This window comes from Panthera uncia, chromosome B1 (genome assembly GCF_023721935.1).
Source record: "Panthera uncia isolate 11264 chromosome B1, Puncia_PCG_1.0, whole genome shotgun sequence".
NCBI classification, from domain to species: Eukaryota; Metazoa; Chordata; class Mammalia; order Carnivora; family Felidae; genus Panthera; species Panthera uncia.
This window is the reverse complement of record NC_064811.1, coordinates 172,175,995-172,202,551: the sequence shown is the minus strand read 5'-3', so window position 1 is coordinate 172,202,551 and position 26,557 is coordinate 172,175,995. Positions and strand designations below refer to the sequence as shown.

Sequence of the window (26,557 nt, the reverse complement as noted above, 5' to 3'; positions counted from 1 at the left end):
GAAAACCACACTTACTTTTGAGTAATATTTTTGTGAGATATTTTAAAATCTATTTTTCTTTGAAGGCTGGTATTCTGAAATTGAATTTGAAGGCTACTTAATACCAAAGCATGACATATTTTCTTTTGCCAGGCTTTCTTGTATTTTCTCTTCTGTTTAATTTTTACAAATTTAATTTTCATTATTTCTGCATCTTCAAGATAGAAATCCCCTGTGATTTGTATCTGAATGGGATCCCTAGTAAATAGTGATGCCTTTTCCTTTATTGTTTCCTTTTCTTTATATCTGCTGCCCTTCTTCAGTTTCATCCCATTTAATAACATTTATTAAGGGTCTCCTACATGCCAGCACTGTGATGGGGCTGACGCATGAGGTGCTCTGCTAAGGAGCACCAGGCCATGAATGAGAAGGGCCTGGAAAGGGATCATGTCAATGTGTTTTGAAAGTGACATGTTGTGCACTTTGTTAGGATGCTAGGGGAGCACAGATGAGACCAGTTGGCCATAGCTGGGGGGCCCAGGATGCTTACTGGAACCAATTACACTTGAGCTGAAACATGAAGTATGGGTGTGGGTTAGGTAGACAAGTGGTTGGGTGGAACATTTCACCTATACCCGCTATAGGGAAGAGAAAAGCTTCCTCTACCTTCTTAGGTTCAGTGGTTAGGCCTGAAACAAACAAACAAGCAAAGACAAAACAAAAAACCAAAAACAACTAAAAAAGACAGATTAACAAGACAGAAATAGAATTTATTAACATGTGCACTGTGTTTACATGTCGGAGAACTCAATGATGAGAAACTCAAAGGAGTGGTTAGAATTTGGGCTCATACAATCTTCACAAAGAACAATTAATTTGTAGAGAAGTGAGAGACAAAGGAAGAACGTTCTAGGCTTCGAGGGGCAGCAAAACTGTGGGCAGGTTACTACATGGGGGTGACTAATGAAGTAAAATTTGTGTCTGTCCATGTCCCCACTGAGTTTCTGTCTTCTTTATGGCCTGAAGTTTCCCTGCAAGAGGAAAGTTATGGCAACCCTCATTTGGCAGATGTTTCTCTTCTTAGATAAGGGAAGCTCTGGGAAGACTTCTTTCTGTATCTGTCAATTTTTTTTTTTTTTAAAGTTTATTTTTTATTTGTCTTGAGAGAGAGAGAGCACGAGCAGGGGAGGGGCAGAGAAAGAGAGAGAGAGAGAGAGGAGAGAGAGAATCCCAAGCAGGCCCCATGCTGTCAGCATGGAGCCCAATGTGGGGCTCAAACTCATGAGCTGTGGGCTCATGACCGAGCCAAAACCAAGAGTTGGATGCTTAACCAACTGAGCCACCCAGGCACCCCTGTATCTGTTAATTCTCATTTGCCTCCTTTTCAAAATAATTCTTACACCCATGTGGCATATTTTGGGGTGGCATATTGTGATTTCCTACATCACATGCTCCACCTTGGAATTCATGCTGCGATGGATAATCTGTGCCTGTATAAGCCACACCCTCCACTGATTACATTCCATCCTATCCTCTTACTTTTTCAGAGACTTTGGTCCTGTAGTTGGTCCTTCTCCATCCTGCAGTAGCAATTCATACTACCTGCTGGGTCTTCTGCATAAGAATGCAAATATGGCACAATATCTCCTTTCTTTCAAGACAAAACAAAACTTTCTTGACCCACATCTTCCCCTAGCTACTGTCTCATTTTTCTGCTTCTTTTTGCAGCCAAACTCCTTTTTATACTTGATACTTATACTTTTTATACTTTTATACTGACACTGATACTAATACAGTGTCACCAACTACCTCCCATAAGGCCAAAGTGAATGGTCAGTTCTCAGTATCAACTTACTTAGCATCAGACGTTGCTGTAGTAGATCACATTTTGTATATATATTCTTTCCTCATCTTCCAGGATGTCATGTACTCTTGGTTTTTTATCCCGAGACTCAGGATGACCACTGAAAATCAGTCTTTTTTTTCTTTTTTTTTCTGATTTTACCTTCTGTTCTGATCTGAATGTGCAGTCTTGGCCTTCTCTACTCTATTTTATTTATTTATTTTTTTAAGTGAAGATTTTTAAAAATTTAAATGTTCATCTGTGAGAGAGTGAGTGTGAGTGGGGAGGGACAAAGAGAGGACGACAGAGGATCCAAAGCCGGCTCAATGCTGACAGCAGAAATCCCGATGTGGAGCTTGAACTCAGGAACCACGAGATCATGACTGAGCTGAAGTTGGACACTCATCTGACTGTGCCACTCTATTTATACTTATCTCAGTAACTGAATAAATACCGTCTCTGATGACAAACAAATATATATCTCCAGATGGTAGTGTGCTAGTTAATACTTAGTAACCAGCTCTCTAGGGAAAATAAAGCTCAAATTTGAAGCATTTGCCAATTACCGTGGTGTAAATACTCCCACCATGACAGATTTCAAGCTCCCTCCGTGATGACGCTGAATGGGGATTTGGGAAGAAATGTGAAGACACATAGATGTAAATAATCTCAAGAGTGTAGATCATAGCAAAATGTAGTAAAGTAACTAGAAAGCCATGAGTTTTGAGTATCTATTACCTATGTTTTTAATATAATTTAATTATAAGTTGATCTTAATTTTTTAATTTAAATTTATTTTTTATTTAAATTGAAGTTAGTTAGCACACAGTGTAGTCTTGGTTTCAGGAGTAGAACCCAGTGATTCATCTCTTACATAAGACACCCAGTGCTCATCCCCACAAGTGCCTGTCACCTATTTCCCATTTACCCCATCCCTCCACCCAGCTCCCCTTCAGCAACTCTTAGTTTGTTCTCTGTATTTAAGAGTCTCTTATGGTTTGCCTCTCTCTCTGTTTTTATCTTATTTTTCCTTCCTTTCCTATATGTTCATCTGTTGTGTTTCTTAAATTCCAGATAGGAGTGAAATCATATGAAGTTTGTCTTTCTCTGACTGACTTATTTTACTTAGCATAATACACTCTAGTTCCATGCACATTATTGCAAATGGCAAGATTTCATTCATTAGTCTGGTTTCTCTTCAGATCATATAAATCTTTTGCCTTTTAATTTAATTTTTAAAGTGGTTGTGTTTAACACCTGGTTTACAAAATTCTTTGAGAATTGGTATGAGTCCGCTTCTACACAGTGTTGTCTGGAGACTTGTGTTTTTTTCGGGCTCATCATCTGTGAGGTGCTGTCGACTACTGCCTGCCTTATGTGACCACCTTGGCTCAACCATAGGCTTCTCAGAACTAAAATGTCACAAGTAAACCTCTGGGCTTAAAATCCCACATTTTAAAATCCTCCTAGTTCTAACAAACCAAAAGCTTAGAAATTTCATCCTTGAAATTTCTTTCTCACTTACACCCCCTTGTCAAATCTAAGGTAATTTCCATGGGTATTACTTTAAAACATATCCCAGTTGTGACTTTGTATCACATCCACAGCTCCCATTCAAGTTCAAGTCCACCCTCCTCCCCTACCCAGAGTACTAATAAAGACTTCCGAGTGTCTTGCTTCAGCTCTTTCCCTACAGTCTTGTCACTTCACAGGGGAGAGAATATAAATGTGATCATCGTGTTCCAGTGCTGAAAACTTCCACCTACCGATCTCTGCATTATATAGTGTGCCTTCCCCCTGTTTCGGTAGATGAAAACTTCATGCTCCCATGTGAAGCTGGTCTCTCTCCTGTTCTATTGGAACCTCTCTCCCTGTTCACTTACTCAAGCACAGTGCTCTGGTAATTATGTGATGTCTAATATTATCATTTTTCCTCTCTACAACATTAGCTTCACCAGCCTACAAACAAACAAACAAACAAAATAACATAAAGCAAAAGCAAGCAGTGACCAACTTTCTTGTTTATTTCAGTGTTGCCATAGGAATTGGCAATGATCCCTGGGACTATGTTTCTCTTCAGCTCATGTCGACAGGGTTCCCAAGACTTCTGTTCTCTGGGGAAAATGATTTGGGAGTTTGTGTCTGAATGGAATTGTCCCTGGTATTGTGTCCTAGAGTGGACTTGTGACTTCAAATACCATAATGGCCTTTGTGGCAATGCCATCTCCGGGGAAAAGTTTGCTAATGTGAGACCTATTTTAGAGACTAGGCCTTGGTATCTTGTCCATGCTATAGCTTTGGGTTCCCAGCCTTCTCATTTGCCTTTTTAAGATGATTGGTTAAGAGGCAAGGACATGGTCTTTTGGCAAGGTATAAGGTGGCAGGCAGCAGGCTGGGTCTAGGAAAGACAAAACCAGCAAGATCACCATTGCTGAGGGTGGGCAAGTGTGATCAGTTTGATATTACTTTCAGTCTTAACTCACAAAACCATTCCATTTGGTGGCTAAGTAGGGCTTCTCAATCTCGTTCATTGTAATCTTCATTATGTATTTGATACAATTCTTTGGATTCCATATTTCCTTTCCCTTCTCAAAATCTAGTTAGACTTCAAAGTTCAGGTTATAATTTTTTTAATTATATAATGAAAGCTTTGTAACTATTGTTTTATTGATTACCACTCGAGAGGTAGCTAAAAGAGATATTAATTATCCTATTTTATTATCCCCAAATCAGAAAAAATTTAATTACATATAAATACATATAAATTACATATAAATACATAAAAATGTTTCTGGTGGCCAGTGCTGTTTCAGACTATGCTAGAATTGTTTCCTAGGAATAGGATTGTCTTTTAGGGTGTGTTTACATACAAGGCAGAAAAGCTATGTAACCATGGGCCACACCACAAGTACCTTCAAATCCTTTTTTTTTTTTTTTTTTTTTTTTTTATTTTTTTTTTTTTTTTGGGACAGAGAGAGACAGAGCATGAACGGGGGAGGGGCAGAGAGAGAGGGAGACACAGAATCGGAAACAGGCTCCAGGCTCCGAGCCATCAGCCCAGAGCCTGACGCGGGGCTCGAACTCACGGACCGCGAGATCGTGACCTGGCTGAAGTCGGACGCTTAACCGACTGCGCCACCCAGGCGCCCCTCAAATCCTTTGAAGCAATGTGAGACAGCCACAGTTTATAATTTTGAAATAAAAGTTAAACTATACCACCTCCAAACTGTATTTCTCTCTCTCAGAGCCTAGACTTCTCTATTCATTTGCATACCAGACCTCTCCCCCTGGATATCTAACAGACTCATCTGAACTTTCACTTGTGTTCCCTCCCCCTCAAACCTGCTCCAAACCTTTGTTCTTTCCTGTATTAGTGAATGAGGACTCCTTTATAGCTATTCTGGTCTTTTTGCTGTTCCTCAGGCATGCCACACATCCTTCCTTAGGCCTGTATGCATGGCTGTTCTCTTAGTATGGAATGGTCTCTATCCAGATTTTATCATGGTCATTCTCTCAATTCCTCCCAGTTTTTGTCAAATATCACCTTCTTGGTAAGGCCTACCCTGACCACCCTATTTAAGATCATAGCTATTCCCCAAACTTTTTTCCAGTTTTTTTTACCCTACTTCTTTCAACACACTGCATAATTTACTTTATCCTTTATTTTCTTCTCTCCCATAGAAAGGAAGCTCAGTGAGGAAAGGAATTTTTTTCATTTTTTGCTTATTGCTGTATCTCCAGTGCACAGAACACCGCTCAGTAAAAGTAGACACACAGTAAATATTTGTTGAGCTGAATGAATGAATGAATAAGTGATTTTTTCTTATAAACTAAACTAAAATTCAAACATGTATTACAAAGGCCTACATGATCTGACTTTGACATCCTCTGACCTCACTTCCTACATGCCTCTATTGGTTCACTCCACTTCTTTTTGCTGTTCTCTGTTTTATTAAGGGTAGTTCCTGCCTCAGCTTTTACACTGGCTGTTACTTTTGGTTATGACTGGTGTATTTCCTTCTCAAAGTGGCCTGCTCCAGTATTCCCATCTAAAATGGAGCCCTTCCTCTTCATTAAATGCTATTGAACCCTGCTTCATTTTTCTTCACTGTACTTATCACTTACTGAAATTACATTATTTATTTATATGTTTACTTATTTACTTGTACACTTGTTTTTTACCTTTTTCCCTAATACATTGTAAATGTAGTAAGGTCAGGGATTTTGTTTTTCTTACACATGAGGTCTGACACAAAGTCTACTTAGTGTTAGTGAAGGCGTGAATGCTTTAATACATGAATTAATATATAAACACAGAAAACAGAACTATAGAGAAATGGATGTAATAAGTTAGAACAATCTGATATGGACTGAACATTTGTGTCCCCTCCAAATTCATATGTTGAACCCTGCCCCCCAATGTGATGGTGTTAGGAAGTGGGGCCTTTGGGATGTGATTAGGATTAGATGAGGTCATGAGCAGGGCGCCCTTGTGAATGGGATGAGTGCCCTTATATAAGTCATGGGAAAGCTTGCCTCCTGTCTGTGCTCTCTGCCATCTGAGGATACAACATGAAGTTGGCAGTCTGCAACCCGGAAAAGGCTCTCCCAAGTAACTTGACTATGCCTGGCACCCTGATCTTGATTTCCAGCCTCTAGCACTGTGAGAAATAAATTTCCATCATTCATAAGGCAGCCATTCTGTGTGGTATTTCATCATAACGGCCTGAGCTATCTGGGACACCGTCTCTGAGGGGAAGTGCAAAGAAGTTTGTATTGTATTCCTAAGCACATGGGGACAACCGATTCCTGCTAAAGAGAAAATGGACATAGCCAAATATATAACTTAGTTATGTACTGTGACAAAGATAAGACTGAAAGAAGGAAGGATAATGCACTGTTTCATTGCCAGAGGAATAAGAGCTTTAATAAAGGCGAAGTGTTTTAGTGGGAATAAAGAAGAGTGGCTAGTGTTGAGAAGTATTTAGGAGTTAAATGACAGAAGTTGGTAGAATATGGAGGATGAGGAAGCAGGACAGGTCCAGAGGAACAACAAATTCTGATATGGCAGCTATGTTTACAGCTGGGTCATTACCTGAGATAAAGAATAGAGTAGGGGGCAGAAGGTGGTGAATTGGACTTTAGAAGTATTGAGCTGTTGGGGTATCTGGGTGGCTCAGCCAGTTAAGCGTGTGACTTCAGCTCAGGTCATGACCTCACAGTTCGTGGGTTTGAGCCCCACATCGGTCTCTGTGCTGACAGCTCAGAGCCTGGAGCCTGCTTCGAATTCTATGTTATCCTCTTTGTCTGCCCCTCCCCCACTCATGCGTGCTCGTTCTCTCTCTCCCTCTCTCTCAAAAATAAACATTAAAAAAATAATAAAAAGAAATGTTGAGTTGTTGGTGCCCAATTATTATTTCTGTGGTAATGTAGCTCAGGAAATAAGCTAGGGTTTAGTCATCAGCATTTATCAGTGGTTTCTTAACACATAAAAATGTATACAATTATCTATACAAAGATGTGAAACAAAGGGTATTCAGCCTTTGTTATTGTGGCACATCAACAATTAAAATTTCTGGCAGTATACATATATTTTTAAAAAGAGATATTGGCCTGTAGCCCTCTTTTTTTGTGGTGTTTTTATCTGGTTTTGATATCCCATAGTGCTGTCCTCATTGAATGAATTTGGAAGTTTTCCTGCCTGTTCCATTTGTTGCAATAGCTTGAGAAGAATAGATATTAATTCTTGTTTAAATGTTTGGTAGAATTCACCTGTGAATTCTAAGAGGGGGCGGGTCTGATGGAGAATGAGGGGGTAGGGCATGTGGTGTTAGCAAGGTTTTTGCAAGTTTGCTGTGGGAGGGCACCTGCAGTGGCCTGGGAAAACTCCCGCCCAGGGTGGGTTGGAGGGTGTGGGCTCACAGAAGAGGGCAGGGGTCAGGTTAGTAAGCTAGGTGGAGTGTTTGCCCTGCTTCCTACATGTGTCCCTGAATCTAAGCTGGAGCATGGGACAGGTGAATGGTGCCCGTCAGCTCTTTTGTTCTTGGAGTGGTGTCCCCAGGATCCCTGCCTCTCCAGTGCAAGTTTTGAGATTAGTAAATAGATCTTCCTGTGTACTTCAGGCGATTTTCAAACCACTGCTCCCACATTGTATCTCCAAGGGGCATGCTGTTGTGCTCCTCTTTACGGGTGGGAACGCATTTTCCTATCCCTTTCCTGCTCTCCCAGAGCCAGGCCTGCTGATTTTTGAAGTTCTAGATGTTAAGCCACATGATTGTAGAAATTCTCAAAGTTAAACCCCTTCTGGGTTTAAAAAAAATTTTTTTTTCAATGTTTATTTATTTTTGAGAGACAGAGAGTGAGGTGGGAAGGGGCAGAGAGAAAGGGAGACACAGAGTCTGAAGCAGGCTCCGGGCTCTGAGCTGTCAGCACAGAGCCCGACGTGGGGCTCGAACCCACAAACCGTGAGATCATGACCTGAGCTGAAGTTGGATGCTTAACCAACTGAGCCACCCAGGTGTAGCCCTGAACCCCTTCTGTTTTTAAGGCTAAATATTATGGGGATTCATCTTCCCGGTGCAGGTCCCCAATGTTTGAGGTACTGGGCATGGAGAGTTCCTCTCTCCCTTCTCTGTGCCTATGGCATCCCTCCCTCCCATGGATGGTTCCCTGGGTCAGTTTGGCTCCTGACCACGTCTCAACCTTTCCTACCTTTTTGATGTGGCCTCTTTTCTATACTTAGCTGCAGAGAATCTGTTCTGCCAGTCTGTGGGTCATTTTCTGTTTTTTTTTATACTGAGAGGGGTGTTATCCAGGTGTATCTATGGGAAGAAGTGAGCTTGGGATCCTCCTACTCTGCCATTTTCAGAAGTCCTCGAATTTATCTGTAAATAATACATTTTTTTTTACAGTCTGTGTAAGAACCTTCCAACAGTGTACTTCTCAGTTCCTTACCACTTTTTGTGATCTTGTTTTTTGTCTTTTACTTCTTTAAATCCCACAAGTAGATTGCTCTTATTGTTTGAAACAGTTACCTTTTAGAAAAGACAGCATGCAAGTTTTAGTGATGTCTTAAGCTTTAGTAACATAATATAAATGCTTCAAATTGACAAAAAAGACATTTCAAAGATTAAGAGCTTAAAGTGTCAATGTGATTCTTGTTAAAATTCAATATAACCATCATCTATGCTACTCATTATTTTAGCCTGATTTGGAATTTGAAAAAATTTTTTACTATCTGCTGCTCAGTAATCAAAATGGTCAGTGACCATTTGTAATCTCAGACTTAAAATCATTCAAAGAAAATGTTTTGGTAACTACATGATATCTACGTGGTAATTATGGAGTGATCTAATGAAATTATCTTTTCTTTATGGGACCTGAAGAAAAAGCCTAATGAACATTAATCAGGTGATTGAGATAGCCAAACGGGACACCTCTTCTACCCATTTATCTAGAAATGGTCATATACAAAAAATAAAAAATAAAAAATTCACAAATCTAAGTAAGCATTCAAATTTAAACCAATACACTTTCAAAGGAGTCATTTGTAAGTGTGTAACACTTATACTTGTGAAATTATTGAAGCTTAATACTTCCCTAAGGGTTTTGTGATGCCATGTGTATGTAATAAAGATACTATCTTAAATGGTACAAAATAACCCCCCCCCCAAAAAAAAAAAAAACCCTTGCTTTCTGTGGGGAATTCAAATCTTTATGTAATACCAGTATAAGCTTGAAAGTCACAGAAATGGTGGTTTCCCATTCAATTTGCCTATTTGGTCTATGCAGAAGACGGTCATAAAGGATAATAGTGGATTATCATAAACTTAGGTGTGAGCCTGCATTGTAGGTATACTTACAATTATGGTTTTGTTGCTGGAATAAATCAACACATTTCTAAGCACCTGGTATATGGCTATTGATCTAGTGAATGCTTGGTCTATTTATTCCTGTTAGTAAGCAGTATACCCTCACTGTCATATACCTTAGGGCTACTCTTCAGCCCTTTGCATTAGGTAGTCTTCAGTGACCTTGATCCCTTCTTCATTCTACAGGATATCACACTGCTCTAGAAGTCTTAGTTTCCAAGGAGAAATATTGCTACCAGGAGATACGGCTATGGTTTTTTAAAATTTATAGGCAAAGAATGGGTTACTACATTGGCTGGGATGAGTGATAATGATTATTAGGGAAAACTTGGATTGTGACTACATTGTAGCAGTAAGGAGGAAAATGGCTGAGAGGAGATCTCTTGGGGTGCTTCTTAATACTCTCAAACCCTGGGATTAAGGTCAATATAAAGCTATAGCAATGAATACTGGCATTATTACTAAGGTCCAGAACCTTCCAGGATTAAAAGTTTGGGTCACCCTATTGGGCAAGGGACCAGTTAGCTGAGGCACTTACTAAGGGCAAAGAGAATATGGAACGGATAGTGGAAGAAAGAAGTAATAAATATCAGCTATGGCTAATTGCAGAAATAGGAACTATAACAATTATGTGCATTTCCTTCTATTTTTTAAAAAAATTTAAAGAAAAAGGTTATTCATTTCTTATTTCTGAGAGAGAGAGAGCGCACAAGCTGGGTAGCGGCAGAGACAGAGAAGGAAACACAGAATCAAAAATAGGCTTCAGGCTCTGAGCTTTCAGCACAGAGCCCAATGCAAGGCTCGAACCCACAAACTGGGAGATGATGACCTGAGCTGAAGTCGGACACTTAACCGACTGAGCCACCCAGGTGCCCCTCCTTCTACTTTTGATATAAATATCAAAAACCGTTTCTTTTTTCTTTTTTCTTTTTTCTTTTTAGCTTCTATCTGACATAAATTGTGTTAATAATAACATATCTCATATGGTAATTATCTACAGTGGACTATTACCCAGCCATCAAGAGGAATGAAATCTTTACATTTGCAACAACATGGGTGGAACTAGAATGTATTATGCTAAGCAAAATAAGTCAGACAAAGACAAATACCATATGATTTCACTTGTGAAATTTAGGAAACAAAACAGATGAACACATGGAAAGGGAAAAAAATAGAGAAGGAACAAACCGTAAGAGATGGAGAGTTGAGAACAAATTGAGGGTTGATGGAGGGAGGTGGGCAGGGAATGGGCCAAATGAGTGATAGGTATTAAGGAGGGCACTTGTGATGAGCCCTGGATGTTGTATGTAAGTGATGAATCACCAAACTCTCCTGAAACCAATACTACACTGTATGTTAACTAACTAGAATTTAAGTAAAAATTGAGAAAAAAATTAAAAACGACATGAAAGATTCTCTAAGGGAAAAAATAATAACTTATATCTCAGTTTTAAGTTACAAAAGATCAAAGGGGGAGAGGGACTGTGACTTAGAAGAGGAATAGCTCTCATCCAAAGATTGATAAAGGACTCTGCATCCTCTTTTGGAGAGAATCAATGTGACTTTCCATTGTATAAGGTACAGTTGCATTATGATTTGCATTATGTTGCTGTTTTTTGTTTAACTTGGAAGTTTAGTATGATTGAAAGAGGTATATATGGACAAGGAATGGATTGTGTTCATTTCAGAATTTCCTTCAGTTCTTAAATAACTTGGGCCACAAAAGACATTTGCATTTGAATTGGAAAAATAGAGGTAAAAGGAGAGCCATCTTAATTGAGTAATTTTTTAAATGTTTGAACAGTTGGTTATAGGGTAAGATGTACTATTGTGGTTCACCTGTGTGTGTTGTGTGGCAGCAGTGGGTCCTAGGGTCATGGTTTCTTTTGCTCCTCCTGGATCCTCCTTTTTGACCAGGTGCATGTTTAGCCCATGATGAGGGCACCTGTTTCTCCAGCAAGGCACTCCCACCATCAAAATGGAAAGTTGCAGGTCAGCCTCATAGCTTGCCTTCCTGCTTTATGTTCATCCTTATTTTTCTTCTTAATGCTGATAGTGCAGACTTCATCCTTCAGTGGAAGACACACGAGCAACTTACTGTGGAACCAGCTCCCATAATTGCACATTGTCAAATCTCTATAATAACACATTTCTGATCAAACTCTGACTGATAATGTTGTTTGATGCATTATCCAAAATGTATTTTCATGACAAGAAATTTACATTTCTTTGACATACACATCATTTATAAACTGATTTCCGAATCTCCAGTACTGAAAATAGTAACTTTAGTGTTCCTGGGTTTGTTTGTTTTGTTTTTGTTTTTTGGTTTTTTTTGTTTTGTTTTGTTTTGTTTTGTTTACCTTACAGCAATAAGAGACATTTAGGGTTTGGGATTATGTGACCACACTATAAGATATAGTGCCAAACGGGCTTTGGATAAAAAAGCTGCTAGGGCCAACAAGGCCCAGAGGACTAAGAGTAAAAATGTAAAAGTTAATATGGAAAAAGATAATGTGAAAGGATATGGATGTTTCATTTCATCTTCTCTCCATATTAAAAAAAAATCCCTCTTACTGCACCAGTTTCTTTTCACTGGCCTTTGACAGGTAGAGTTGGCAGGGGCTCTGGGATCATCTGGTATAAGTCCATAATTTTCAGGTGAGAGCCCCAGGCAGGACAGTAAAGGGCCTGTGGTCAAATATGCCATAGTGAGGAGTCCTGTTGACTCTCCCCTTCTCAAACAGGACAGGAAGCTGCTGAAACAAAAGCATCGGAAGCCCATACTTTATCAAAATACAATTTAAGTTTGTGGTGAGGAAGACAAGAATAATAAACAGTGATTTCATAAAGTTAAAGTAGAGAATTCTGACTCCCATCAGTGATATAGTTAATAGAAATTCACCCAAAAGGCATGTCTTTTGTAGGTTGATGGGTCATGAGAGAGAAGATAGGAGATCATAAGGGAAGGTAAGAAAGCCAACCTTTTAGATGAAGAATTATGAATATTCTTTAACTTTTTCTTTTAAAAATATTAGGTTTTCTGTTTCATGTGCTTACATGCAGTCTTTATTCTAAACTATTTTTCTTTGTACACACACATAGGAAATGACTTAAGGATTTATATCCTCTGTAGTTTTACTAAGACTGTGAAAATCAGATTTTGAGATCACTTTTATTTGAGCTCGTAGTTCACAATTTTGAACTCTGTCTCTTTCAGAATTTTTATTCTGATTGTTTTAGTAAGGGCTTTAATTGGTCATACTCTGTTTTGTTTTATTAACTTTGATTTTAATGTCTACAGAAATGTATTATTATATAGTCTTTTCAAATGCTAACTTTATTATGTATCAGTTTGGAGGAGATTTACAAAATGACTCCAGAAAAACCTGGCAGCAAATTCTTCATTCATTGGCAACCTTAAATGTAAATTTATTGGGCCAAAATAATAATTCCTTATCTGATCTTAAGTCTTGGCTCTGAATAAAGTAGATTATTTACAATTAATAAGTAAATAGTATGAACATTCCTTTTAAAAGGTGCTTGTAGTCCATCCAGCTGGGATCATATCAAGTATAGGAAAAAAGTTAATATAGGAATGTAGATTGCAGTCATGAGTAGGAAAGAAAAAGTAGGCTGCACAACTGGGCATCCTCAAAGAACAGAGTATGGTATGTTCATGATGGTGGAGGGCGGAGAGCAATGGTAACTTTTGGATGTATCACAGAACATTAATTGTATGCAAAACAATATATTATTTCATATATAGAAGTATGAATGTTGTAAATAGTGTGTTACTAGCTTGAATTTAATGAAGGGACTTAATGGAAGAATTGAACTAGAAAATACATATTAAATACAATTTATGTGTCAGACATTATGCTACTTACATATTTCACATAATCATTATAAAAATGTGATACATTACCATGGACTGGAAATAGTCATTAGCTGAAGAATAATAGTTTAATGAAAAGACTAGAAGAATTGAACCAGATGGGGTATTCAGAGAAGAAAAACTTCATGGAATAATTTAAGTGGTAATTTGAAGGAAGAAGTTACAATAGTTTCCCAAAGAGAAAATATCTGGAAATATAGAATAAGGTAATTCAAAATCTGGAAAGCGGAGACTTTGCTTGCTTGCCTGCTTGCTTTACTTATTTATTTATTTATTTATTAAAATTTTTTTAAATGTTTATTTATTTTTGAGAGGGAGAGAGAGGCAGAGTGCAAGCAGGGCAGGGGCGGAGAGAGAGGGAGACACATAATCTGAAGCAGGCTCCAGGCTCCGAGCAGTCTGCGCAGAGCCTGACATGGGGCTCAAACCCATGGACCGTGAGATCATGACCTGAGCTGAAATCAGACACTTACCCGGCTAAGCCACCTAGGTGTCTGCCGCCCCCCCCCCCCCAGCCACCTTTTGTTTTTTACACTTGATCTTAGCCAAAAGGCCAAGAAGCGATCACCTTTTGTTTTTTAAATTGCAGGGACTTTCTTTTAGTACGGAGAAGTAAATAGATACATATTTGTGGATTATGGCTGGTAGAATATACACTATGACCAGAGCAGAGCTACAAGAGGAAGGTACAGGTACTTCTGGGATGTTTGAACAGATGCAAAAATACAAGTTCTTAAATTTTCCTGGTCAAACAATCTTATATTTATAGATTCACATTACTGTTGTAAAATAACCAAAATCCATAGGATTTTTTTTCAAGTTATTTATTTTGAGAGAGAGAGGAAGAGAGAGCACAAGCAGGGGAGGGGCAGAGAGAGAGGAGAGAGAATCCCAAGCAGGCTCCATGCTGTCGTGCAGAGCCCAATGCTAGGCTCAATCCCATGAACTGTGAGATCATGACCTGAGCCAAAGTCAAGAGTCAGATGCTTGACTGACTAGCTACTCAGGCACCCCACTGTAAGATTACTTCTTAAGCAAATTATTGAGGGTTATTAAAAATTGGTGAAAAATTAGCCTATTTCACAATTTCTTGAGGTTTTTGACTTTTCTCCTAGGTTTCATGAAATTGCCATGCATCATTGAAAAACTACTAGTGTACATGGGCACATATTTATTGCTTGAATTCCCATAAAAGTATAAAATCATCTAAATATTAGGTTAATTTAGAATCAAATATAATCTGCCACTTAATTAAATAAGAAAAATCTTACAATTATCTTAGTAGATGGAGAAAGACTTCTCCATTCATTAATGGTAGAAATTCTTAGCAAGTTCAAAGCTTAGAAGGAAACTTCCTCAACCTGAAAAAGATTTTTATGGAAAACCCACAGCAAACATTACAATTAATGAGTAAATAGTATGGACATTCCTTTTAAAATAAAAACAAGACACAGATGGTTACCACATGCATTTTTTATTTTTCTTCCTCCTTCTTCCTTTTCTTCTCCTCTCCCTCCCTCCTATTTCTCCTTTCCTTCTTCTTTTTTCTTTTTTCTCTTTCTAGCTCCCCAAGTCTTTCTCTTTTTTCTTTTTCAGTATTGTATTGGAGTTCTGAGATTGTCCAAGAAGACAAGAAATCAAAGCCATTGGAATATGAAAATAAGACATATTTGTAATTATTTATAGATGATATAATTACATAGAAAATCCCTAATATATAAATTATTACAAACATACAATAACATACAGATTATCAGAATTAATAAGAATGTTTAGCAATAATACAATATTGGATATAACAACAGTATTTAAACCCAACTGCATATCTATACACAAGGACAAATAATTAGAAAATATATGAAAAAAAGATACCATTTACAAGAGCAATAAAAATACTGTCAGAATAATAAGTCAAATAAAGATATACAGTACCTCAATGAAGAAAATCTAGAAAACTTAATTAGATAGTTTAAAGAAGACCTAACTAAATGAAGAGATACATCATGTTTATTGGTAGAAAGACCAATTATATAAAGGTCTTAACTCCTTGTATATTTATATTTTTTTCAGTGCAATTCGATAGCTATTCCAAACATTAATTTTCACCTAATTAAATAAGATAATTCTAAAATGTATGTGGAAGAACTAAGGGACAAGAATAGTCAACACATACCTAAAGAAACAAAATAAAAGGGCTTATTATAACACTTAAGTAATTAAGAATGAATGGATATATAGATCAATGAAATAGAATACAAAGTTTAGAAATTAACTCATTTAGGAAAATGAAACATTTGGGGAGGTGGCATTGCAGATTACTGAGAAAATAACTGTTTCATTAAGTCACTTGGGGCAATTCATTATTTATCTGGAAAAAAATATAATTGGATATCTACCTCATGCCATATATGAAATTCAATTCCAGGCATGATTAAAACTTAAATATGAAAAACAAAACTTTAAAAATTTTAGAGAATATATATCTAAGAATATTTTAGGAGGGAAGAATTTCTTCAGCAATCACATTATAGCATTGTCTCAAAATGAAAAGATTGATACATTTTACTCAATAAAGACCTTCTGTTCATTCAAAGAGACCTTAAATAACGTATAAAATATGAGCACCAAATTGGATGATGACATTTGTAACACTTTTAACTAACAGGATTAATATCCAGAATATATAAATAACTCCTACGTTTCAATAGAAAAAGACAGGGATGTATGAAGGAAGTGGCAGACATATTAGTCTGAAACTGGTTGTTTTTTGGACCATATGTATATTATTTTTATCCCTTAAAAATGCTTTATTGAGATATAATTCACATAACATGCAATTCACCCATTTGAAGCATACAATCCAGTGGTTTTTAGTATATTCACCGTTGCGTAACCATTGCCACAATATATTTTAGAACGTTATTATCCCCCAGAAAGAAAGCTGATACTCTCATTTCACCCGTCTCCATCTCCAGTACCCCCATCCTGATGCAATCACTATTCTTTCTATCTCTGTAGATTTTCTTGTTTGGGAAATTTCATATAAAAAGGACCATACAATAATATGTGGTCTTTTGTGCCTGATTCCTTTAATGTAGCATAATATTTTCACTGTGCTGTAGTGTATATCAGTAGTTCATTCTTATTTATTGATGAAAAATATTCCATTGTATAGGTATATCTCATTTTTCCATTCATCCCTTGATGGACCCTTGATTGTTTCCACATTTTGGCTGCTCTTGTATGTAGCAATGTACATGTTTTTGTGTGAATATATCCTTTTATTTCTATTGGGTCTGTACCTATATGGAGGAGTAGAGATCATATGGTAACTCTGTGTTTAATCTGAGGAGCTGCCAGAGTGTTTTCCAAAGTGACTTCTCCATCTTATATTCCCACCAGCAGGACTCTGATTTCTCCACATCCTCATGGACACTTGTTATTATCTATCCTTCTGATGATGGCCATCCTAGGAGATGTGAAGTGGTATCTCACTAGGGTTTTGATTTGCATTTCCCTGGTGGCTAAGGATGTTGAACATCTTTTTGTGGGTTTTTTGGCCATTTGTATATCTTCTTTGGTGAAATATACATTCTTTTCAAATACAGACTATTTACTAATATAAATTTTTAGGACAGGCAGTAAATATGAGGAAAAGAAATTTTTGAAGTTCATGAAGACAGTTCCTTAGCTTAACTATGAATGGCAGTAGAGAAAGGAAATGACTCAAAGAACATGACTGTTGAAGACAAGACAAATAGTTTGATTCAGTGTTTGTTTTTAATGCCACTGTGGTAATTCTAGACTACGGACAGTTTGAGTGGGAAGAGTGAGGGAGGTACAGTGAGGGACAGTAATGGGGACAATGAACCCGGGGCCGGATTGAGTTTATTGCAAAATAGAGGAGAATGATTGAATGAAAGAGAATTACTTTGTCTGGATTAATGTTGGAAATAGGTCCTTGTAGGTACAAAAGGAAAGCACAGAGGCCTTTGGGTAAGCAGACTTACTCCCCTTGTCAATCAATGGCACTTTTTGCTTCCTTCTTACCCAGAGACCTTACTGCTCCACATTCCAAGGAACAAGCTAAAAAAAAAAAAAAAAAAAAAAAGAAAAAAAAAAAAAGAAAAGAAAGAAAAAGGAAAAAAAAGAAAAAACACCCAAATAGTTGGGAAAAAAAATCACCTAATTCACAAAAAGCCCCTCAAGATTGTTTATGTAAACACAGTTTCAACGAAACCACTTCCCTCTTTTAAACACACAAAAAGACCTTATTAAAAATGAGTTTACTTTAAGAAACCCATGCATGAATTATATGAAGAACTGAATCAATGAAGGGTGAAATTAAAAGAAATGTATTCAAATAAAGATATCTAGTATAAGTGAGAAGAAATATGGTTCAATTTCTAAGTTTTATAAAAATTATCTTTATATTATAATACAACTATCAAAAGGATCCCAGTTGGGGTTTTGTTCTTGTTTTTTAATGTTTTAGCATATGAAGATAAAGAGGAATTTGATTTACATGTACAGGGGAAATCCAAGCTATGGGAAGTACAGTGTGACCTTCAGCAGATACATGTGCACATGCTGGTATTAAGCTGTGGCCTAATTCCAGCCCCATCCTTGTATCTTCTGTCTGTGACGCTGGATCTGGGACTCTGTGAATCATATTTCTCTTTTGCCTGTCAGGTTCTGCCACTTGCGGGGTGGTAGTGGCCTGCAGCAAGGCTGAAGGAGGAAGAAGTGCATTCACTTCTTCCTGTTTGCTTCATCTTTTCAGTGATGTCCCGCAACTGTTTTTCATCCCAGCAGTGATGGTTTTTCCAGTAGCAACCATTGGTTTCAGTTTGTTGTTTTGAAGACATTTCTAGAACTAGTCTTCCTACATTCCTTTTACAGACACCAGCATTAGCCAGCAACCACCCCATCCAGAGCAGTCTGAGCTCCAGCTCTAAGAAGTCACTCAAGCTTCTAAGCTGTAATAATTCTAACTTCTTGACTTTGTTCTCTCTGTCCTAGGAGTGGTAGATGCTTTTGATAGTTGCATCGCCCATGATATTTTAGTACCATTGACCCTTGAACAACATGGGAGTTAGAAGTGAAAACCGTACCTCCTCAGTTGAAAATCTGTACATAATTTTGACTCCCCCAAAACTTAACTACTAAAAGCCTCCTGTTGAATGGAAGACTTACCCATAACATAAGTAGTCGGTTAACACATATTTTGTATATTTTATGTATTATATACTGTATTCTTATAATAAAGTAAGCTAGAAAATGTCATTAAGAAAATCATTTGGAAGAGAAATAGATTTATAGTATTGTACTGAAAGAAAAACCCCTGCATATAAGTGGACATCTGCGGTTCAAACCTGTTCTATTCAAGGGTCAACTGTATTCTCTCTTCTACCTTTTCCATTCTTCAATATCTGGCTAGTTAGCAATTCTTTGTATTAAATTATCACCACAAAAGTGATTATTGTGGCTTCCATTTTATATCTTAAGTGGATCCTTACTGAATGACTATATATACATTCATTCAGTTTCCCAGAGCATAATGAGAGAGAGAGAGACAGAGAAAGAGAGAGAGAGAGATAATATTATTTAACACATTTTGGTATGAAGTTAGAAGTTTCGTTTGTGTGTTTGTCAGTGAAAATTACCCCTACTTGCCTTTCCTAGTACTGTGTTTTTCTGATTTTGATATTAGCATTATGTTAGCTTTACAGAATGAGTTAGGAAGCTTATTATGGTTTTTAATAAAATTAATTAAATTACTTAAGTAATTAATTTTTTTAAGAAGTTTTTATTTATTTATTTTTGAGCGAGAGCGAGCGAGCAGGGGAAAAGCAGAGAGAGAGGGAGAGAGAGAATCCCAAGCAGGTTCTGCACCGGCAACGTGAAGCCCAATCATGACCTGAGCCGAAACCAAGAGTCAGATGCTTAACCAACTGAGCCACCCAAGCACCCCAATTACTTAATTTTTATTAAGACTTTTTTTTTTGGAGCAGTTTAAAGTTCACAGCAAAATTAAGTGGAAGGTACAGAGCTTTCTCATGTAACTCCTGCCCTCACATACGCAGTCTCCCCTTTATCAACATTCCCCATCAGATCTGTACACTTGTTACAGTAGATGACCCTGCATTGACACGCCATAATCACCTAAAATCCATAGTTTACCTCATGGTTCCCTCTTGGTGTTGCTCATAGTATGGGTTTGGACAAATGTTCAGTGACATGTATCAATATGGGATCATACAGAGAATTTTCACTGCCCTGAAAGTCCTCTGTGCTCCACCTATTTATCCTTCCTCCTTCCCAACACGGATCTTCTTACTGTTTTGCCTTTTCCAGAATGTCATATAAGTGGAATCACACAGTTAGTAGACTTTTCAGATTGAATTCCTTCATTTCTTATGGGTCTTGAAATAATTTGTATAAATTGGAATTATCTGTCCCTTAAAGGTATATGAAATTCATGTGTAATCCACCTGGGTCTTGTACAGTTTTTAAGTTGCTCTTTTGACTGACATTCCAATTTCTTCTAAATCTTTTATATCTATTTTTTTCTTGAGCCAATTTTGAGAATTTTTATTTTCTTAAAATAGTGTCCATTTTCATCTAGATAAGTGTAGTATCTTTTATAAATGTTTAAACTTATCTGATTCTAGTTCATTCACAAAATTGTTAATTTACATTTTATTTTGAAATATTTCCCAAATATTTAAAAATGGTCCATCTTTGCAAAAAAAATCACCTGTTGGTTTCATCAATAAACTTTTTTTCCTTTTTTTTTTTTTTTTCTCTCTTTTTTTTTTTTTTTTTCTTTTTTAAGTAGGCTCTATGCCCAGCATGGGACTCAAACTCACAACCCTGAGATCAAAGGTAACATACTTTACTGACTGAGCCAGTCAGGCACCCCTATCAATAAACTTATTTTCTAATTTTATTAGTGCCTTTATAAAAAACCTCTACTGATTCTGCCCAATTTTCTGATAGTTTTCTTAGTTAATTGAAAGCTTATTTCAACAGTTTTCCATTTTTGTTATTAATTTCACTTCGGTATAATGCTGTGGGTGTGCCCTTTTTTTTCATTCCTGTGCTCCCAGTAGTTCTATACAGGTCATAATTTTCATTCCATTTCCCATTTGACCTAAGAGTAATTTTGAATGTGATCAACTATTTCCAATTATTTAATTGATTTTGGTGGAAGGGCTGTGCTACCATTTTTTTGGTTGAGATTATTAATTTACATTTTTTCTTGTACTACTCTTGGTGGGTGGTTATGATTTCCACTTTTGAGAACTTGTTGGAATTTTCTTTGTGGCTTAATAATACACAGTGAATTTTTGTTAATGTGTCTTTGAAAAAAAGTATTGAATGTTGTGTATAATATTTTATATGTCCCAATTTAAAATTTTTTGTCTCCTTGTTTGTCAGTTTTTTTAGAAAGCTTTGTTAAGCATCTTCCTTTTAAGGTATTTTTATTACTCATATCTATTTTTTTACACAAATTCCAAAGTTTTTTTTTTTTTTTAGCTACTTATCAATTTGTAACTATTATGTTTTCTTACTGGAGTCTTCCTTTAATTAAGGAAGCATTTAATATTTTTGTATTAACTTTTCCTTTGTCTTATATTGTTGTTACAATTTGCCTAATGTGTATTTTTCCATACTATACTTTAGGTTTTTCTGTGTGCTTTCATTCTATGGATATGTATGATAAACAGTTTACAGAGAGCTTTACTTTTTCAACCTAATCCATGAGTTGCTGTCTTTTAATAGATGGGTTTAATCCTGGCATATGTATTATACCTAATGATTCATTTAACTTTTTGTTTTCTATTTATCTCACTTATTATATATTTCTCTTTACCTCCTTTATAGGCTTTTGTAAGATTGAAGACTTTTTTTCCCTTCTTTTTCCCTCACTCTAATGTTTTGGAAGATGATTCTATTCTGAGTAATTATGCCTAAATTTCTATCATAGAAACATGTATTTCTCATCTAAAGTTTGATGATTCAGAATTTCAGTCTTCCTCATTAATCAGACAGGTACCTGCTCACGTTTCTTGTTTTTATATAGTTTGGAATTTTAGTTTGATTGTTATTGCAGTTTTATTGTCATATCCCATCAGCACATTTAGACAACTCTAAATGCGCTTTTGTTGTTCAACATTACTCTTCGAATCTCACTATTTTTTTCTGGTATTTTTAATCTTTTTCCCTTTTCTTTTTCTTTTTTTCCCCTCTCTCTGCATCTTCCAGACATTTTTTTCAAACAGCATTTGTAGGTGATAAATCATGTCAGTCTGTCTCCTTCTGTAACTTCTATAGATTGGAAATTCTCTATTTATCCATGTGGTTAATTGGTATTTCTACAGTCAAAATTTCAATCTCCTTGGCTTCTTGTTGATTTTTAGGATAAAATACTCTCTTGTATCTTTTGGGGAATATTATCTATAATGATCAGAAGTCCTGTCCTACTCAGACTATAAGTTTTTTTTTCTTTGCATGTAAAGTTTTTCTCTTTGTTAAATTTCATATTGCCCTTTCATGGTGTTGGCTTTCTTTAAGTATTTTATGATTCTTGCATATCTTTATAACTGAAAGTCTCTATTAAACTCAGAAAAGACTGCTTCTTTTTCTCCAGCCTGCTTGATGGGATGGACAAGGCCAGTTTTTGTGATAAGAAGTAGAGGGAATCTGTGTCCCCCCAAGGCTCACTATTCTCTTGGGTGTTGGCAGGTGCCTGAGACGCCACTCTGTCCTTCCATTATCATCTGTCACTCACGCTCACCTAAAGGAGGATTTTCTTGTTTCTATTGCCTGCTCCCTGGGCAGGTTGAGGGGAGCAGCACAGAGGAGGATGATAAGTATGTTTTGGACCTTTTTCTGCTTCTAGTATCTGCCACCTTCAAATGGGGGGCCCTGGTGCTTCTCTTGTCTTTGCAGGTTCCCTCTCTCCTCTCTTAATTGTATCTTGGGCTCTGGCTTCCTTCTTCAATCCAGTCCTTTGTGTTCTGCCTTATGTGGGGGGTTTTGTGATGTCTCCCTTCTTTGTTTTCTACTGTTGAGGTGGATTCTGTGTGTGTGTGTGTGTGTGTGTGTGTGTGTGTGTGTGTGTGTATTTTCTGGCTTGTAAAGGGATTTTTGCCAGAAGGGGAGGCAGCACGTATGCTCAGCCCACCATCATGAGCTGGGATCACCCTTCCCTTCTTAAGACAGTTTTCTTCAGGCAGAAAGAGCAAAAGTCGGTGGTCTGTTCAACATCCTACTTACATTGTTTTGTGCTTGGCTTTGCTTTTGTTTTTTAACTACAAGTCATAAAGCAGAAGGGTGGTAGCCAGAATTAATCAGCTAGCAGCTATGTAGGGCTATAGTTTTTAGTTATGTTTAGACATTCTGTATTTTCATTTTATGTTCTCACAGTCTAGAAAATGTAAGATAAATCTAGGGCTATATCTGTGTATTTCAGAATATTGAAATGGAGACTAGGTATTGGACAGTTTTCACATCGTCTGCCAACTGGAATGTATTCTTTCCTGTCATTCAACCAAATGAAAATGCAAGACAACAAAAATATTTTTGCAGGGAAGGTAGACCTATCCAGGCAATGTTTTTAAAGTATGAGATCTAATTTGTTTGCATTTTATTTTCTTCCAAATCTACCCCTAAGTTATATTAAAGTTGATATAGGCATTTACTAATGATCTCAAGTGAACTTTGCTGATTAGGCTTAAATAGAAAGGCTCCATGTGATGATTGGGAAGTCTTGTTGAAGAAAGCTGCAATATTGGCTAGTTTGTTGGCGTGGACTTTACAAAAAGTACCCACGGAATATAATAGAGGATTTTTGTTGTGTTCAGTGGTCTAGCAAGAAAAATTCACACAACTTTTTCTGGGCTGATCCTCTGACATATCAAAATTTAAATAACCTATGAAGCACTGGTGGGTGTGTGCTTTTATTCTAGGAACCTTAATAGATTGTTAAGTGGGTGTTTGCCTCCCCACACACCCACTTCAGATCTTCATTGTCACATGCGACTCTTTTCTCTTCCAATTTTAAAAATCCTTCAGAGATAAGATATTAGATAATATTCATTTCAAAGCTTAATATCCCATGCAACTGGAATTATTTCCAACACCACTTGTCAATATTTTATGCTACAGGATAAACTTAGTTCTTCTTTTCTTTCCTAGGTGGGTAATAATAATGATAATAACAACAACAACTACTACTTTTTGGGAATTACTTCTCTACTTATAAATATGTTTGTAAATATGATAATGCACATGGAAGTTATTTATAAACCATAAAGCACTATTCAAAAATATTAATATCTGATGTCATTAGTATAATATCATGTAAACAGCATCATTGATTTTAGGGACTTTGGATAATACAAGTAATGACGAAGTTTGTATGTATGTGTCACTCTCCCTTTCTCTTTTGGCAAGTATATGGGTCTTTCAAATATTGGGAACTGAAATAAAAGATTTTTCTTGTACTTTGCTTCTGAGCACCAGAAAACCTTTCAATAAACAAGTTGATGGTTTCATGTTCCGGCTGGCATGAAGATAAGGTGTTGGCATGGCACATCAAAGAGAGTAAGATGTAGGTAAGTTTGATGAATATGAGGAAATAACTAAATGAGAATCAATTGCAATAGTCTTGTGATTAGCAAACACTCTTTTCTGAGGAGCTTGGGACTTCTCAGAGAAAATCAGCTATTTAGCATGGAGTAGTCTGCACTCTCTTTACGCTGTCATAGCCATTAGTCTGAATCTGTCATGTGTCCTCTTCCTTATCTATGACTAGTATCATAGTAGCTCTACCTTTTTGAAAAGCTTCTCATAACAACACATTACAGATTACAAAATCATGGGAACTCCAAGGGACTTCAGTGTTAATCTAATACTCTTACTTTCCTAAAAAGGAAGCAATCTCAAGTGAATGAGTGATTTATCCCAAGCCAAAAAGCTAGTTGAGGATTTTTGAATTGGAAGAGACTTTTTAGTTATTTAAATATTTTAGTAAATCAGAAATCTTTGACAATATGTCTGGCAATCATTTTGAGATCTTTCTATGCTAAGAAATTGACTGCTTTTCAGAGCAGAACAGTCTATTTTTGGACCACTCTAATTGTTAGGCAGTCATTGCTTGTAATGAATTGGCCCCTGGGTTCCTGTGACTTCTATACCTTGACTCTATTAGAGGTGGATTCCCCAGAAAGCAGACTCTCAGAAAGAAATTAGCATGCAGGAGGTTTATTAGGGAATGCCTTTGGTATCAACATTTGTTTGAAGGAAGGGACATCTGTCAGACAGATGTCAATCTGCAGCACAATTTCAATGGACTACCCCTCCTGATGTGGCAAGGAATTTAGAAGATGCAGTGACCTGCAATCTGTCTCTCGAGTTGGAATGAGGTTGCCAAGCCTTTAAGCCTCTATCTATGTCATTTAGTTATTGAATGCCCTGGGATTTGGCATGTGGTCTTGGTAAAGCAGATTTCTTTTGTTGAGGCAATCCCAAATGGGACTGACATCTAAGGACTGTTTATTGGTGGCACTACCAGTGGCTAAACAGAATTCCTTCATTTCTGAAAGGGAGTCTGGGTGGCACCTTATAGCATTCACCACAAATGATAAATTTTGGCATTATCTTACGAATTTCTACTAAAAAGTATCCCTGTTGCCATTGATTGTGATTGTGTTTATCTATAGAGAAATTTAGGGGAAATGGATATATTAATCTTAAATTCTCTAATTCATTAATATGTTATGCTTTTTTAATTTAAGTCTTCTTTAATTTCGGTTAGCAGTTTTTTTGGTGGATATATAAGAAATCATTGCCAAATCCAAGGGCATGAAGATATGTACCTGTTTTCTTCTAAAAGTTCCTTTATTTTTCATTTTCATTTTTTAATGTTTATTTTTGAGAGAGACAGAGACAGAGGGCCAGCAGGGGAAGACAGAGGGAAAGGGAGGCACAGGCAGGAGACACAGCCTCTGAAGCAGGCTCCTAGTTCTGAGCTGTCAGTACAGAGCCCGACTCAGGGCTGGAACCCACGAACTGTGAGATCATGACCTGAGCCAAAGTTGGATGCTCAACCAACTGAGCCAGCCAGGCACCCCTCAGTTAGCAGTATTTTGTAGTTTTCAACATACAAGCCTTAAATACATTTGCGCACACTTGTCCTTAAATATGTGATGAATTTTGATGCTATTATAAATGGTGTATTTAACTTTTCACTTAAAAATATTTATCACTAAAGAATATCCAATGGAAAAAAAGTCTCTTCAACAAATGATGTTGAGAAAACTGGAAAGCAACCTGCAAAAGAATGAAACTAGACCACTTTCTTACTTGGTATACAAACTTAAAATGGATTAAGGACCAAAATATGAGACCTGAGGCCATAAAAATCCTAGAGGAGAACACAGACAGTAACTTCTTTGGCATCAGCTATAGCAGATTTTTTCTAGATATGTCTTCTAAGGCAAGGGAAACAAAAGCAAAAATAAACTATTGGGACTTCATTAAAAAAAAAAAACACTTCTTCACAGCAAAGGAAACCATCAACAAAACTAAAAGGCAACATACAGAATGGGAGAAGATATTTGCAAATGACATTATCCAATAAAGGCTTAGTATCCAAAATATATAAAAATTTATAAAGTTCAACACCACAAAACCAAATAATCCAATTAAAAATGGGCAGAAGACATGAACAGACATTTCTCCAAATAAGACATACAGATGGCCAACAGACACATGAAAACATACTCATCATTGCTTATCAGCAGGGAACTGCAAATCAAAACTACAATGAGATACTACCTCACAAATCAGAAAGGCTAAAATCAAAAACACAAGAAACCGCAGATGTTGATGAGGATGTGGAGAAAGGAGAAACCTCTTGTACTGTTGGTGTGAATGCAAGCTGGCACAGCCACT

At 36.8% G+C, this 26,557-nt stretch overlaps 1 long non-coding RNA gene across 2 annotated transcripts in view; it reads left to right on the top strand.

Moving 5' to 3' along the window:
* The window catches only part of LOC125923386 (uncharacterized), a 167,958-nt gene that overhangs the window by 42,376 nt on the left and 99,025 nt on the right, over window positions 1-26,557 (top strand). The window contains exon 5 of one of the 2 annotated variants that reach the window (XR_007458019.1): window positions 12,621-12,664. The exons of the other annotated variant lie outside the window; for it this stretch is intronic. This is a non-coding gene — a long non-coding RNA (uncharacterized LOC125923386). Of the gene's footprint in view, window positions 1-12,620; window positions 12,665-26,557 lie in introns of those variants that run through there. 2 annotated transcript variants of the gene reach the window in all.